General features: G+C 45.4%; 1 protein-coding gene and 1 long non-coding RNA gene across 28 annotated transcripts in view; one reads left to right on the top strand and one right to left on the bottom strand.

The window, feature by feature from the left end:
* The window catches only part of LOC101947176 (uncharacterized), a 73,719-nt gene extending 60,096 nt beyond the window's left edge, over positions 1-13,623 (bottom strand). For 20 of the 23 annotated variants that reach the window (XR_508232.4, XR_010591038.1, XR_010591030.1 and 17 more), the window contains exons 1-2: positions 13,480-13,619; positions 13,023-13,092 (exon numbers count right to left, since the gene is read on the bottom strand). This is a non-coding gene — a long non-coding RNA (uncharacterized LOC101947176). Of the gene's footprint in view, positions 1-12,801; positions 12,910-13,022; positions 13,093-13,213; positions 13,354-13,479 lie in introns of those variants that run through there. The other 3 variants (XR_010591032.1, XR_010591036.1, XR_010591035.1) reach the window with 3 other exon arrangements.
* The window catches only part of CGNL1 (cingulin like 1), a 126,542-nt gene continuing 123,205 nt past the window's right edge, over positions 13,204-16,540 (top strand). For 3 of the 5 annotated variants that reach the window (XM_008164042.4, XM_008164043.4, XM_008164044.4), the window contains exon 1: positions 13,509-13,648. The gene's annotated coding sequence lies outside the window, so the exon portion shown is untranslated. Of the gene's footprint in view, positions 13,344-13,508; positions 13,649-16,369; positions 16,475-16,540 lie in introns of those variants that run through there. The other 2 variants (XM_042853874.2, XM_065559474.1) reach the window with 2 other exon arrangements.

Here is a 16,540-nt window from a genome sequence, read left to right on the forward strand (position 1 = left end):
GGAAGGTTCACTGAGAGAGATCCTGAAGAATGGCCTGATACTGCCATCAGATCTGTATGGGCAGACTTTTGTGACTGTAAAGAGCCACACTGAAGGTACGGGGGCTCTACGCAGGTGCAAGGGATTACCCACATTGATCCAGTTATAGCATTGAAGCCTTAATATTCCAAGATTTGGAACATCTAGAAAGATTCTGGTTGACTCAGTGTCAGACTTTGATACACCTTTCTTGAAACAACTGACAATTGTGGGGTTTGAAATTGAAAAAGAGGCCTGAAGTGGATGTTCGCAATTTTCATCAGTAAGTCCAGGATGAGATGGGTTCCCTGCAATTCTTCTTATTCCCAGAGTGATGTTATAAATTAGGGCCACTGCATTAGTAAAGCACAAAAACTTTGTTAAAATAATATCCTAACCTCTCATCCAGGAAAGCAGTGAGTATATACTTAAATCCATCCCTATTCTGGAAAATTGATTTCAATGGGATTTAAGCATGTGCTTGCAGTTAAGCATGTGCTTATGTACATTCCTGAACAGAGCTGCTTTTCTGAATCAGGGCTTTAATGTCTGCCAAAACAATCCATGAAAGCAGAGAATTCCAGCAGGCTAAGACTTCTTAACCTTTAACCTATTTTAGCTTGCTTAGTGGTTGCAGGAAGTTGCAAAGGTTCTGGTGTTCTCTCAGACCTTACCTAAGCTGATAGTTACACACTGCAAAGGAATTAAGACTGTAGCTTTAATTTTTAAGAGACAAATTCTGCTCACCTTACTTGTGAGAGTAGTGCAGTAAGTTTTTCTACTTTGACAAAGAAATTACTGGACTTGTTCCCTTCAGTCTAAGCCAGAACAATCACTCAATTGCTAGTAATGTGGCTTCCTTTTAGTACATTATTATGATATGATTGAGTATGATAGCATTAATAGTGAATTCCTTATCAGAAACTGACAGTGCTTCAAACAGGTCTACCGTAGATAATACAAAGCTGGGATATCACTCTCCACTGGTGAACTTTTCAAACACACATACAGATAACTGAGACTCCTTTAAAAGCGTGAACTTTAAAGCTTCAGTCCTCAAAAGACTTAGGCATATACTTGAAGTCAATAAGACTACTCACAGTGTGTTTAGACGTGTTTAAGTCTTTGTAGGATCATGGCCTAAATGTGATGACTCTCTACAAATTTTTGGAATTTGGCTCCACAGAGCTGACTATGTTTTTATCATGCTTCCTCAGCTGACTGAGACAAAGTAAACATAGCATGGATGAAAGCTTAAAAAAATCTCCAGTATATTAAAAAATTGAATTTAGTGTTTCCATGCTCTTACATTATTGTTGCTGAGATTTGTTCCAGTCTGAGCACCAGTAGAGTTAAAACAAACGTATCCACTAGGTGGTGCCATTGCACAACATCAGCAAAAGCAACTGTACAACATACACCAAACGTAAGAGTTCGTTTACAGCTAGCATTGTAAAATATTTTGGATGAGTTTTTTTTTTTTTTTTTTTAGATTTTCATACCCTTTCTTTTTAAAATTAGAAAAGTGGCAAGAATTAACCTCCAAAGCCATATATAGAAAAAAGAAACAATAATACAATAACAGGATGTGAATTTATTATCTTTGAAATATGAAGGTGCTTTTATCCAAGAGTTTACAAACTTTGCCTAGCACCTGTTAGAATTTAAAAACAATATTTTTGTCCAGTGAAAGTGCTAATTTTTCTGCTAATGAAATGAAATACACATTCAATGACTAAAACTTTGATGCAAACTATAAAACAAACAAACCTCAAATGTTGCCTAGTTCATACCAAGGCACAGGCACATTTTTATTATAAAAATTGGCCATAAGGTAAAATTTTCAAAAGTGTCTGTGACTTCAGAGCCTAAGTCACATTTTTAAAGATTATTCAGGGACAGATTTTCAAACATATTAGGGGCCTAACGATGCAGACAGAATTTTAGGGTGACCATATTTCCCAAAGGGAAAATGGGATACCGCGCACAGCTTGCCTGAACCCTCCCCCACATTCTGCGTGGAGCAGGCCTGAGCCGCTCACCTGAGCCCTTCATCCCTCCACGTGAGGGTGGGGTCCCTGCTCACCTACACCCCATGTTCCTGTGCACCGCATCCATTTACTCTTGATCAAGTTGGCAAGAGCAGATGGGACAAATGCCCGCTTTGCCAAAAAAACGTTGGGATGGCCGGGACAGGGCTTAAAAAGGGAGTGTCCCAGCCAAAATGGGACGTATGGTCTCACACTAAGACAGGTGTCTCGTGGGAACTGCATGGGAATTAGGTGTGAGACATTTTTGAAAATACCAGTAGATAGGCATCTAGATAGCTTTAAAATCTGTCCCCTAGGGATTTAGAAACCTAAGGGCAAAATTTTCCAAAGTGACCATATTTTCAAATGGGAATTAGGAACTTTGGGTATGTCTACACAGCATTTTGGAGCCTGTGGGAGCAAGCCTTCCAGCCTGGGTCAGCAGACCCGAGCTACAACTTCAAGGTGCTGTCTGCACAGCTATTTTTAGAGCGCTAGCACTAGCCCTGCTAATCTGAATCTGTTGACTTGGGCTGGGAGTCTCACTCCCGTAGGCTCCAAAATGCTGAGTAGGCATACCCTTAAACACTTTTGAGGATCTAAGCCTTAGGAGCCTGACTCTATGAAAGACAATGGGACTTAGGCTACGTCTAAGACATGGGCACGACAGCGGCAGAGCAACGGTGTTGTAGCTATGCCACTGTAGTGTCACAGTTTAGACACTTCCTACAGTAACAGAAGGGGTTGTTTTGTCCACCTTCCTGAGTGGTGGTAGGTTGAGGGAAGCATGCTTCCATTGACCTAACTCTGTCTACCCCAAGGATTAGGTGAGCATAACTACAGTGCCAAGGCGGGGTGAGCGCACCACTGAACAATGTAGCTATATCACTCTAAATTAAGTGTAGACTAGGCCTTAGACGTCTACGGGTATGTCCAGACCACCCGCCATATCGGTGAGTAGCGATCGATTTATCTGGAATCGATATATCACATCTCGTTAAGACGTGATATATCGATCCCCAAATGCGCTCCCCGTCGATTCCAGAACTCCACCGGAGCGAGCGGCGGTAGCGCAGTCAACGGGGGAGCTGCAGCCATCGATCCCGCGCCGTGAGGACGGGAGGTAAGTCGGAATAAGATATGTCAACTTCAGCTACGGTATTCCCATAGCTGAAGTTGCGCATCTTACATCGACACCCCCTCCAGTGTAGACCAGGCCTTAGTGTCTAAGGGTGTGTTTACATTGTAATTAAAAACCTGCAGCTGGCCCACGTCAGCTGGCTTGGGCTCACTGGGCTCGGGCTAAGGAGCTGTTTAATTGTGGTATAGACATTTGGGCTCGGGCTGGAGCCCAGGCTCTGGGGCCCTGCAAGGGGGAGGCACTACCAAAAATCTTACAATTAACCTATCTGCATCTTTAGATACCTAAATACATTTACAATCTGACCCAAAGTCTCTCTGGTTAATCTAGAACAGTGTCCATATTGCTCCAAATAGAATAGAAATATACTGGACCAAATTTTGGCACTCTCTGGTTTTCTCCCCAAAAAGGTGATATTATTATTAATTTGTATTATCGTAGTGATTAGATACACTTATAAGCTGCAAAAACAACATTATTTATGCACCTATGTGAGGGCTACTATTGGTATAATGGATTTAGGTCAAGTTGCATATATATCCTAAAACGTGCAGATCATGTTCTTTGATCACTGATATACAATCTAAGAAACCAAAAGAGGTTTGAATTCAATACCTCTGAAATATAAAGAAGATATTTCATTAACTGGACTGCAGTCTTTGCTTGTCAGTCTTGAGGATTTAGGCCCCGAGCCTGCAAATATGTACATATATTTAACTTTAAACCCATGCATATATATTTGCAGGATCTTTGTCTTTATTGTGAAATTATCCACAGGAGGCCTCTGATAGTGTTACCTGAGTGCATTTCAAACTTACCGGGGAAAATTATAGATTCTAGTAAAGCAAATTTCATATTACTGCCTCCCTTTGTTTCTCTTGCCTGTTGAAGTCAGGAAGGGACTGTCTGATATTAGATTAACAAAGAGAAGGTTCAGGGTGACTTGATTGCAGTCTATAAATATCTACATGGTGAACAAATATTTAATAATGGTGTCTTCAATCTAGCAGAGAAAGGTATAACATGAGCCAATGACTGGATGTTGAAGCTAAACAAATTCAGATGGAAATAATTCATAAAGTTGTACTCTAGAAATTATTTTGAGGCAGTTCTATGACCTGTGTTATACAGAAGTTCAGACTAGATGATCACAATGGTCCCTTCTGGCCTCGGAATCTATGAATCCGTATTGGTTGGGGCCTCAGTGTGCTAGTGGAATACAAATTGTCAGTCATAGTAATAGCTATTAAAAAGAGCTATACCCATTGCAAAACATTGTGTAACTCAGATTTCATTTACTGTGCTTTCCCTCTTTACATAAACTTCTCTCTGTTTACCATGATGACTGAAGCAATACTGTCAATATCATTTCTTCAAACACATAAATTGTTAATTTCATTAAATTGAGTGACAATATATATTTTGGGCAAAACATATTCAGCATAGGCTTATCCCTCTGGTAAATCACAAACATTTGGGGAATGTCCAGACTACCCTTTAAAATATTGTTAACTATCTTGTGTCAATAGGCAATTAACACACGACTAAAAGGAATACAAACATAACAAATCTAAGTGCTGTCTTGGACACTTAAAAGTGAGATTTCCAAACATACTGAGCATTGGCCTAATCTGCTCAACAGAGATAGGCTATGTCTACAGTAGAGAGCTTACAGCGGCACAGCTGTACCGATGCAGCTGTGCCCCGGTAAAATCTCTTGTATAGCCGCTCTATGCCAATAGGAGACAGCTCTCCCATCGACATAATTAAACCACCCCCAACGAGTTGGTGTAACTTATGTCTCTTAAGGGTGTGTTTTTTTCAGACCCCTGAGCAACGTAAGTTATATCAACATAACTGGTAGTGCAGACATAGCCTTAGGAAATTTAAGAAAGTTGTAAAGAAGGGAATTACATCACTTCAGATGAGCAGAGTCTGCCAATACTTTAGTATGAACATGCCCGGCAGCCCTGCTGGACCAATACCCTTAATCAAGATTGAGATCCTTCAATCTTTTCTTGGGCAAAACTCCCATTGTTTTCATAGATTTGCCCAAGTAAGATATGCAGGACACTGTCGTAACTTATAGTTAAATTTATACACTTTTATTTTTCATCTGTACTTCAGTGTAGTACTGAGGGGGTGAAAACATTATCTATTACCTTCTTTACAGGTACGGGGGGGGGGGGGGGGATTAGTTGTAATTATATCCTGAAGCCCTTGAACAATATTATATCAGACACACAGTTGCTATGTTTACTATATTCACACATAAACCAGTAGGGGCCCCCAGTTATCTAAATAAATACACACAGTAGTTTTATCTCATTAATTTTCTATGAAATGATTTATTTTGGAGGAACGGCAGTATGGAATTGTGTTCCCACTTCTTCTCTGTGTACAGGAACCTTTCTTTGACATGGGAAATACATGCTTTAGTTTTCAAATTTTGCATCTATTGCATGGCAAGTGTAACAACAAATAAAGTCACTTTTTTCACATTCAATCACTATTTTATTGCAGCAGTTTCATCCATTTAGGGGCCCAGGGTTAAACTGTTGCATTATATTGCTTTTGTAATACAGACTTACATCCAGAGTGTCTAGTTATCCAGTACCATGGGTCTTGAACCCTGATCCAGAGGGCTCATTGGAGCTAGCAGATTCCAATCTGCAAAGTTTTGACAGAATAGGAGCTGAACTTAGCCAGAGGACCCCAGTCCTGGGAGCTGATCAGCAGAACACTGAGAGCCCTGACTGGTCCACAGCCTACTTAAACCCAGTACAGGAACAGGAAGTTGTCTATGTAAGTGGGATCCATCTTGCTTTGGAATGTGTGCCTTGTGCTTCCTGCTCCCATGGCTTGACTTTCTGGTATCCTGAACTGGCCCGACTCTGGTTATCAATCCATGGTTAAGCTCTCAATTTTGTCTCCTGCTTCTGATCTCCTGGTGACTCTCAGTTTTACCCCCTGGCCTGTTTCAGACTCTGACCTCCCAATATCTAACCTGGCCCAACTCCTGCTTTGACCACTAGGTCAGACTGCCCACATTCTCATTGTGACACTAGTGGCCACTTGGATAGGATACACTGAATTTTAATGACAGCTCAGGAAAAGAGCTAAGCATTTCTGGTTACGTTACCGGAATTTTATTTTACATCTTCACTGGAGCAGGAATACTTTTAAAACTGTTGTTATAATTTACATGTATTTAACATGAGTCTATCTGTGTGTATATATGAAGTATCCATTTTCTGCAGCACTGTTATAAGCATAGAGACAACTAAGCATATGATTCTGATCTCCTGTCTGTTTTACACTGACAAAACTCTATTAGCATCTAGGGAATTACTCCTTGGCAGAATTGTTCCCTCTGCTCTAGCCTTTGGCAAGCCTCAGTGCAAGGGGTATTCTAGAGATGGGTTGGGGTTTGTCAAGGGCAGGGTCTTATGTAGTGCAGAACTCTACAGACAGACTGGGCAGCTCAAAGTTACAGCAGCCTATTGGCCTGCCTAAATTATGCAGGATCTCTTGGACCACAGCTAGCCCAGAATCCCAAGGTTACAGAACTGAATTAACGATAGCTTTGCCCACACCTTTCCCTTGACTTCCACATGCATATACAGCCTTATGTGGCAAGTCAAATGACTAAGGGAGCTGTCTGCTAGGAAACAAGGTGTGTTCTTAACTCAAGTTAACTAACATGAGGTAAAATCTTAGGGAAGAGAAGGCAGTTTGTAGCCCTCACACACAAGTTAGAGGTCAAAGTAAACCCTAGGCTACCTCATAGGGTATGTCTACACTGCACCGTAAGCCCAGGCTCAAGATTAACCCCCTCTGGCGTCTACACTGCAATTGAGCTAACCCAGGGCTCAGACCCATCCCCTAGCTGCGGCCCCAGTTGACTCAGGTCTCTGGAGTCATCAGTAAGTTTCCCACAATTCCAGGGGACAATTTCCTTAGTCCTCTCTATCTCAACAATCTGCAGTCCACTTTGTTGAAAATGATAACCGCCCTCTTTCTCCCTCCCAGCAAACAGCAGCACCTCAGGTCAGCGTTAACCTATTCTGTTTCTGATCACCAATCTGCAAGCACACTATCAGAGAGCCTCCTGGGTTTGCAATGGAGAGCAAACCGATCAAGACTTTGCAAAGCGAGCTGCTTCCTGGTAATGTGTAGGGTGGGCAATGAAGTTTTCCCACAGTGCACCATGGTCACGTTTCTGGAGGTGAGGAGTGCTAGGGACTCTGGGATATGGTTACTTTGAGTCGGGTCTGTGCACTGCAGAGCCCTAGGTTCAAACACAGATTAGAAGTGTGTTAACATAGTGTTTAAATACAATGTAGGCATTCAAACCTAGGGTTCCCTAACACAGGTCAGGTGACTCAAGTCCACTAACCCAGGCCTTACGTTGCAGTGTAGACATGCCCATAGTCTTCAACTTGACCTTCTAACTTGTGTGTAAACTACAAACTGCTAAGATTTTTGCCTCATGCTAGTTACTGTGTGTTAGCTAACATGAGGTAAGAACACACCTTTTTTTCTCGTGAAGATGCACCCAAGATCTTGTATCTCAGCTGTCCTACATTCTCATCCCTCTTTTCAGTCATTTCACTTGCCAAGGCGTAAAGTTGGTCTAAAAGTGAAGCCGACATAGCTATGTTGGTTGGGGGTGTGAAAAAACCAAGCCCCTGACCAACATTGCTATGCCAACCTATCCGCCAGTGTAGACACAGCTATGCTGATGGAAGAATGTTTCTGTTGTTGTAGCTACCATTGTTCAGGTAGGTAGTGTTCCTACAGCGACGGAAAAACCTCTTCTGTCAGCGGCTGTGTCTACACTATGGGGTGATGCCTGCACAGCTACAGTGAGGTAGCTATGCCAGTATAGCGTCCGTAGCATGACATACCCTTATGGTCCTGCCAAATTGCCAGAAAGTCCTGCTGTGTGAGAATGCTTCTCAGCCCCTGTACTGCTGGGATCATTCAATTTTCTCAGACTGGTGTGATGTTCTTCTCCTCAGTCTGTGTATGTTATAGCTAGAAGGAGCTCAAGTGTTATGGGTTGTATGAGCAGTGTTTAGGGTGACCAGACGTCCCGATTTTATCGGGACCGTCCCGATATTTCCTTGTTTGTCCCGCGTCCCGACCGACGTGCGGTCGGGACAACCGGACAAACAAGGAAATGCCCCGAGCCTCGAGCCCGGAAGTGCTCGCGCCCCCCCCCCTGCCCCGACTCCGCCCCCTCCTCCCCCGATTGGCTCCCTCCCCGAATCCCCGCCTCTTCCCCGGGCTCACCATTCCCCCTCCCTCCACAAGCGCTGGAGGGAGGCCCGGGAGACTCAGAGGCAGCGCGGGGCCGGGGTGAGTAACAGTCCGGCCTGGCCCAGTGCAGGCAGGACTCGGGTGGTTGGGAGAGGAGGGGGGCGACCCGCGGGGCCAGGCGACAGGGGAGGAAGCGGCCATGGCGCTCGGCGGCTCTGGCGCCCCCGAACCCCCCGAGCCGGGGCCTGCAGCAGCGCGTACGCTGGGCCCAGCCCCTGGCTAGGCACGTCTGGGCTGCCCAGCTGGTGCTATCGCGCGGTGGCCCCGGGGTGGAGGCATCGGCCGCCCAGCCCCGTTCGTTCCCCTGCGGGACGGGGGGGCTGGGGCCTGCTGCCCCCACTCCAGGGCCGCCGCGCGATAGCACCAGCTGGGCAGCAGCCCAGACGCTGGCCAGGGGCTGGGCGCAGCGTGCGCGCTGCTGGGTCCCCGCAGCAGGCCCCGGCTCGGGGGGTTCGGGGGCGCCAGAGCCGCGGGCGCCAAGCGCCATGGCCGCTTCCTCCCCCGCGGCAGTGGGAGCTGCAGCAGCGGCTGCTCCCGAGTCCCGCTGCCCGGGGGGGAGAACAGCCGCCTCCTGGCCCCGCGGGCCGCCCCCCTCCTCTCCCTACCGCCCGACTGAGTCCTGCCTGCTCGGGGCCAGGCCGGACTGTTACTCACCCCGGCCCCGCGCTTCCCCTGAGTCTCCCGGGCCTCCCTCCAGCACTTGCGGAGGAAGTTTTTTTTTTTTTTTTTTTTTGGCCCCGCCCCCCGCCCACGTCACCCCCCTGCCACGCCCCCCCCACGTCACCCCCCCCCCCCCCCCGCGTCCCGATATTTGTCTTTGGTGATCTGGTCACCCTAGCAGTGTTCCCACGCAGCTGGGATAAGACAAAATGAGATAGAAGAAGTGCTAAGAGGCAGAAGATACAAAAGAAAGGGGGAAAAGAAAAAGAAATAAGAAGGGAATAACCATTTAGGGAAGCCCTCATTCTTTTATCTGAAGAAGAAGCTGAGTTTGTCCTTTGGCGAAGCATTAGGTAAAAGCAGGAAACAATATTTTTTTAAATATACAAAATGCACTCATCTGCCTTGAGGACTAACTCTATAACAAGTTTGAAGTTTACAAATTGACCATTTCTTGGAGTTATGTGAGCCCAAAAGTGTTTTGACTTTTATAAATGGATGGATTTGTGTTTAATTTTGTTTTTTCACTTGTGTAACTCAAAAATGACTCGAGTTTGTTAAAACATTTCAGAGTAATTCACCCATGGGCAAAATTCTCAGAAATAATTCTGCTTAAAATTAAATGTTTTGAAGAAGTATCAAGTGTGTAAAAATAGGGGTTTAGACTTTATATTCCTGGAAATCAAAAAGAGCAAATTTCAGTTTCGGGTTGTATTAAATAGTGTTAGTTAATTTTTAAACAAAGAAATAGGCTTTTGTCCTTTTGTAATCTTATTTAAAAAGTTTTTAATTTTCAGCCAAACCTTTATAGCTCACATTTCGAAGGGACAAGTCAGAAGCAGCGTGGTATCGTGAAATGTACTTTTTTTCCTAGTGTAAAATTTGTTAGTTCAATATCACTTGAAATACAGAAGCCAGGAAAGGAAATGTAAATGTAAAGCCTCAGTTCAGTTTACTAAAGTGAGGGTCTACATTGGTTAGTCAAATGGTGAGTGGTAAAGATGTATCTGCTAGGAGCCAAGTATCCCATGAAGCCTAATTCTGGTTATAAAAGTGCAGTTTTCAAATCAGTGTGACCTCAATGCTGATCAATAAATAGAAATTCGATAGGACAGCTGAATTTGGAGAATACCGAACAGAGTTTGGGGTGTATTAGAGCACCTGACAGCTAGAATTAATCCACAGCACAGGGGTCTAGGGCATTATTGTTTGTTTTGCTTTTGTTGCTTACTCCATTTTGTATTGTATTTTACAACTGCCAGCTAATGAACTGTGCAGTCTGTAAAACATTAATCCTGGTGTCAAGTCAGTTTTGTAAATAAGGATCAATGCCTCAGTTTAAAGGGAAAGAAAAATGTGGGGAAGGATATGGTAGCTTACATTGGGAAGCTGAAATATATGCTGTATATTGAACTGAAAATCTACCTTTAGCACAAGACTATATTGTCACTGTATTTTTATTCACCCCTTTGAGACTGCCTCGTCCAACTGGACAATAGTCTTTTAGGGTATTACAGCTGGACTATGGGTCTTGTTGAATTAGGACTCCCTCTTGCTAGCATTGTTAAATCAAGTATTCCCAAATCTTTACCTCCCAACAGTCCTGGGTTTCAGGGGCTGTCCCACTTTGAACCCCCAAACACCTGTTCCAGTTGAAGAGCAGTTTGCCCTAGGCCCCGGTTTGAGAGGGCCCCCAAACCAAGTGGCATTGTGACCTGGCACACAAGGTCACAGCATCACTCAAAGTTTGGCCTGTCTGCCCCGCAGTCTCCATGTATGGAGGGCTGGATGGGTCAAATCTGATGGCGCTGAATCCCGCTTAACACACTTGAAATGGTGAGAAGTATGCTAAATTACTGAGTATGCCAAACTACAATAGAATGAAAAGTGCATGATAGGTAGGGCAACATGAAAAGATTAATTATAAACTCATGCTAATAACTGGTAGTCATGACTGCTGAGTGTTTTAGTAGTAGCTGCCTTTCTTTTATATCTAGTTATGCTAGATTATTTGCAGCTACTTATAGACTAATATGGCACACTCCTTCTATACACTACAAAAATCCAGTTCTCTTAAAATCATCTCCAGCAGTTTTAATTTTATGAACTATTTTTGATTCCTTCTAGCTTTACTGATTTTTATTTCCAGTAAGTACAGACCCCAGTACTACATGCAGTGATTCAGCAATAAAATTATCAATGTAGTGGTGAGAGAAGAATTACTTTTTCTGGCCAAAATTATACATCTTAATAAAACAGGTCAATTCTGTACAGCTGTATCACACTATGTGCTCCTGTTCATCTTACTGTCTATCACCCCTAAACCTCTTTTTTAGTTCAGTTTTGTAACTGGCAGTCTTCTGTTTTATAGTTACAAATATGGTGAATTCCTCCTCCCCCAAAAAATCATCTTAACCCTAATGTCTAATATTGTCTCTGAAAATTGTCTCATTGTTTCCTTGTATTCTCCTATCTGTTGTTCTTTGTTTTATACTTAGCTTGTAAACTATATGGGACAGGGACTGTCTTTTGTATGTATAACACCTAGCACAACAGGGTCTTTATCCATGACTAGGGCTCTTCAGTACTACGATAATACAAATAAATAAATAATAATAGTTACACCAGGCCTACTACATTTCCCTCACTAACAAAATGGATGAGTTGACATGATCTTGCCATCAGTTTGACCTCTTTCTTATCCCATGATTCCACTACTTACTTTGGAATAGCTGACTGGTTCAGATAACATAACCAACTTGCATCTTTTTTGAGGTTCCAGAAAGTTAGCTTTGGTCCTGATTCTCCTGAAATACTAATCTTTTGGAAGTATTGCGATCAGCCCTCATTTAGCCTGCCTGTGCATGCTACATTCATAGGGTGAACATACATCCCGCTTTAGCCAGGACAGTCCCTTCTTTGAGCCCTCTCTCAGCTGTCCCAACTTTTTTGGCAAAACTGGGCATTTGTCCTTTTTGCTTTTGCCAACTGATCATCATGCACCAAATGCACAGTTTTGCCAAAAAAAAATGGGGTGCGACCTCTAGTAAGGAGCGGAGGAACATGCCGGGAAGAGGAGGGCAAGCAGAACGCCAGCCCTGTACAAGAGGGAGGGCTCTGGAGAGCGGCTTGGGCTGGGCCATCCCCACGTGGGCGGGCAGCAGGGGGGGCTCGGGCCAGTCCCACACTTGGGGGGGGGGGGGAGAGGGAGGTCTCGGACCTGCCCAGAGCGGGTGGCAGGGGGGCTCTGACCAGCCCCACATGTGGGTAGGCGGCAGGGGAGTTCAGGAGGGAGAGGTGGCCTCAGGCCGGCCCCATGTAGGTGGCAGAAAGGGCTGCGAGGGGGGGCAGCTTGCGCTAGAGGTTGGGGGGCCTCAGGCTAGCCCTGTGAGATGTCCCATTTTCCCTTTGGGAAAATATGGTCACCCTACATTCAGCAAGGAGCCACTGAAGAAATGCCATAGCGTGTGATATGTGTCACTTCAGTTCTTTCTAATCAAGCAGGAAACACTGGAAATATTATGGAAGCTTGACCTTGTGAGACTTCTAGTCTAGCTAAAGTGGTTCTGAAAATCTTTCAAATGGTTAAGTGTATCTGTCTTTCCAGGTTTTCCCAAGGGTACTTACTATTTTGTTCTTAAGGGAGAGAGCACCTCATTGTCTTGTTTGCTCTAGGTTACATGGCATCACCACTAGATTAATAATGACAGGTTTCAGAGTAGCAGCCGTGTTAGTCTGTATCCCAAAAAGAACAGGAGTATTTGTGGCACCTTAGAGACTAACAAATTTGTTAGATTAATAATGTTCTACATCGTAACTACTGTACTTAACGTTTGGTTTGCACTTACCCTTCTCTATCCTTGAGGTGCTTCCCCTGTTCCTCGTGAGCTCTGGTGTGCTTATCCGTGTCTTACATTCCTTGAAATTAATAGAACGGAACCGTGTTTTAAACAGAGACTGGCTGGAGCTGCGAAAAGGGAGCTCTGGACTTTTAACCAGCCCAAAGCGGAGTGTGCTGGGGCCTGGGGGGTTGGCTCACGTGGAAGTTGTTCTTTCTGACTACGGTCCTTCCAGATCCCTGCAGCCTGGCCTGACAGGGGGTGAAGCCAATGAACAAAGCAGGGTTCAGGAGCGAGGGGTTATTCCTCACAAGCCGCACGACACGAGAGGTGCGCACACAGCAGCCAAAGGCTCCGGCCTGAGGCGCTCACAGCCTGGGCACCGCGAGTCAAAGCGCCGCAGCCCCCAGGGCCCGCGCCCCTGCCCCTGCCCCTGCCCGAGCGGGGAGCCCCGCGCTCGGCTCACCTGCCTGACCCCGCGGCGTCCCTGGCTCGGGGTGGGCGGGGGTGAGGTCTCCTGGCCGGGCTGGTCCCCGCCCCCCTCTGTGGAGGCGGGGAGTCGGTGCTCAGCCCTCAGCGCGATCGTGCCTGGCTCGGGCGGCGAGCAGGGCGAGGAGGGGAGCCGCTGCGGGCAGGTGAGAGCGCGCAGCGCCCGAGCGGAGCCGGGGACGAGGCAGACCGGGGCACGCGAGGGTGGCTGGGGGCCAGTGGGAAGCCTCTGTCACCGACTCCCAGCGGAAAGGGCCGTGCCTGGCCGCAGCCCCTTTCCCCGGGCACCAGCGGCTCCCGCGCCCCGCAGCCCCCGCGCAGGCTGGGCGCGCTGCTGGCCTGGGCACGCCTGCCCGGGGCGGGTGGGAGCTGCCTCGGTGGTCAGGGCACGGGGCGCGGCCGTGCTGCCCGGGGTGGGGGGCGCGGCCGTGCTGCCCGGGGCGCTGCTGCCCGGGCGAAGGAAGGGGATAGGCTGTGGGGCGCCTCAGCTCGTGGCTGTTGCCGGGAAGTTGCTCCCAGCTCCGAGTTGCTGTGCTCACTGGCTTTCTCTCCTTACCTCGGCATCTCCCCAAAGGCCAAGGGCGCGGAGTCCTCACCCCCCCCCCCCACTTAGCCCAAGACTCCCTATAAAATCATCTGACAAAAATGGGGAGTAGGGTGACCAGACAGGAAATGTGAAAAATCGGGCCAAGGGGTGGGGGGCTAATAGGAGCCTATATAAAAAAGACCCCAAAATCAGGACTGTCTCTATAAAATCGGGACATCTGGTCACCCTAATGGGAAGGCTCCCCGGAACCGCTGTTAATTGCACCCTTGGTAGTATTGCTTCGGGAGAGCATCAACAGCAGGCTTTTGCCCTGAAGTGTCCCATTAGCATTGCTTCCCTGGGTCAGCTCCACCTGGACTGTAAAGGTGGGATTGCTAGTGTAGCCTGACGCTGGCGTTTCTACCATTGTTGTACATGGTATAGGGGTTAAAAGCTAGTAGCTATCTGGCCCCAGCTGTGCAGGAATGTAAGCTTTGGGGGGCAGAGTCTGCTCTGCGTGTTTGTACAGTCCATAGCACAATGGGGCTCTGACAATAGAAATGTTAAATAAGAGTAATCAAGCTCTAATTTCTGCTGCCACTGGTGGAGCTGAATCTGTGATAGCAAGGAAAGCAGGGAGAATTTTAGGGGAAATAAAGTCAGTGCAAATCAGGCCTGTGTCTCACTAACTTCCCCTTCTTGTTGTAAAGTCCTCTGGGCAGGAACTGTATTTTCATACCTGCTGTGCAGCTCATTGGTGATATTTATAGTAATAATGTACTGGGAGGTGTTGGCCCTGCCCTTAGATTTCAGATGAGTTCATGTGATCCGGTGCTGCTGGGAACACAGGTGGGGTTATCATGTATCTCAGAGGTGTGTGGGTGTGGAGTTGCATACTAAGCTGCCTGTTGGCTAGGGTTAGTGTGGGCATAATCTTAGCACCCTCGAACTGTGACCCTTTGGTGGAGATGGGGATGTGCCAACTTGTAGACACACATTCTTCAGCAGATTCCAGGGATTCCTGAAGTGGGGGGGACCTCTGACATCTTCATCTCCCTTTTATTCTATGAATTAACTTATTTTTGAGAAGGGGATTGTGCCTGCTTTGTGTGTGTTCACTTGCATAGGAAAGTCTTGGAAGACAGTTTGCCCATTCATTCCTCTTCCAGTTAACCATGCGAATGATATGTTGTATGTGTTTGTATACAGTGACAGCTTTATAGAGAGGTCAGTGCTGCCTCTGGTGAATATGGACTAGCATCAGCAGCTGTCTGAAGAACAATTTATCACAGCTTTTACCTCTAGCCTATACTCCCTCTCCCCCCAACATGTAATTTTCTTGCTGTATGATCTGAATATTCTACCTTGCACAAAATATTTTTAAAGGATCATCGCTGCAGATAATGGAATAGTATTCAGAGGGAAGTAATGGAAGTCCATACTTGGAGATTTTTTTTTTTTTTAAACCTCAACACTTCCAGTGTGCTTGACTTGTACAAATGTAGACGACATGGTCTCTCTCCCAAGGATTGTACAACATAAGACCTGGATCCTGCAAATGGATCTAGTGGGTCCTTAGGACTCCATATGGATGTAAGGGTACACCTGAATGGTCAGTTGCCAGGATTAGTGTTGAAATCATACTCTGACAAATCAGTTCAATTATATGGAATAGCTGTACCATAGTTAAGGTTGCATTACAGAGTTCAGTTTAATAGGAGTGTTAAACCTTTATTTTGTAAAAATCGTATTTAAATGGCTAATGCCAAAACATAGAATATAAACTTTGAGCACAATTTGAATTTTTCAGGGTGGTTTGATTAAAAATGAATTAATAAAGAGAGAATAATATTTTAAAAATCACCCCTTTTAGCAATTTTTCACTGGATCGTCTCATGTAAAACCCAGAATAGCTTCCCTAAAGCATGGAATGTGTGACAGCCAGATGTACTGAATTGTTGATATAATTGATAGACAGGCATATGAGGTCACTATTAAAAAGTTTTGTGATAAACTGCAAATTTGATTACATTGGGTATTTATTGCTTTTCGGTATCTGTTGGAGATGGAAATGAAAGCCTTATAGAGAGTTAGTGTGTGTTATCAGTATTGTTGCAGGCAATGTGAAAGTAGAAAAGAATGCACTATCTTTCCCCTTAGGTTCTTATTTCCGTTCTTTTAGGGTTTTGGGTGGATAGGATGTGTTGTGCTGCAATCGTTGCTGCCACTAAACTTAACTATTGCTTGCTAATTTAGGCTGAAGGGCAGAATTTCAGGAAGTATAGTTTTTTTTTTATTTTCACATGTATATTATCCACTTGTAGGTTCCTGCTGAAAGGCTTTGTGGGAAAAGTATAATTTAAGGAGTGATATAAAGTCAGACTGACTGAATACAAAGAGATACTGAGTAAGGAGCAATCTTGCATTAGCTAGTGCAATGGACTAGGTGATTTAATAATTTTCTTTATCTCTAATTATAATTTTTTATTTACAGTAAACTCTACCATGACAA

Source organism: Chrysemys picta, chromosome 10 (genome assembly GCF_011386835.1).
Source record: "Chrysemys picta bellii isolate R12L10 chromosome 10, ASM1138683v2, whole genome shotgun sequence".
NCBI classification, from domain to species: Eukaryota; Metazoa; Chordata; order Testudines; family Emydidae; genus Chrysemys; species Chrysemys picta.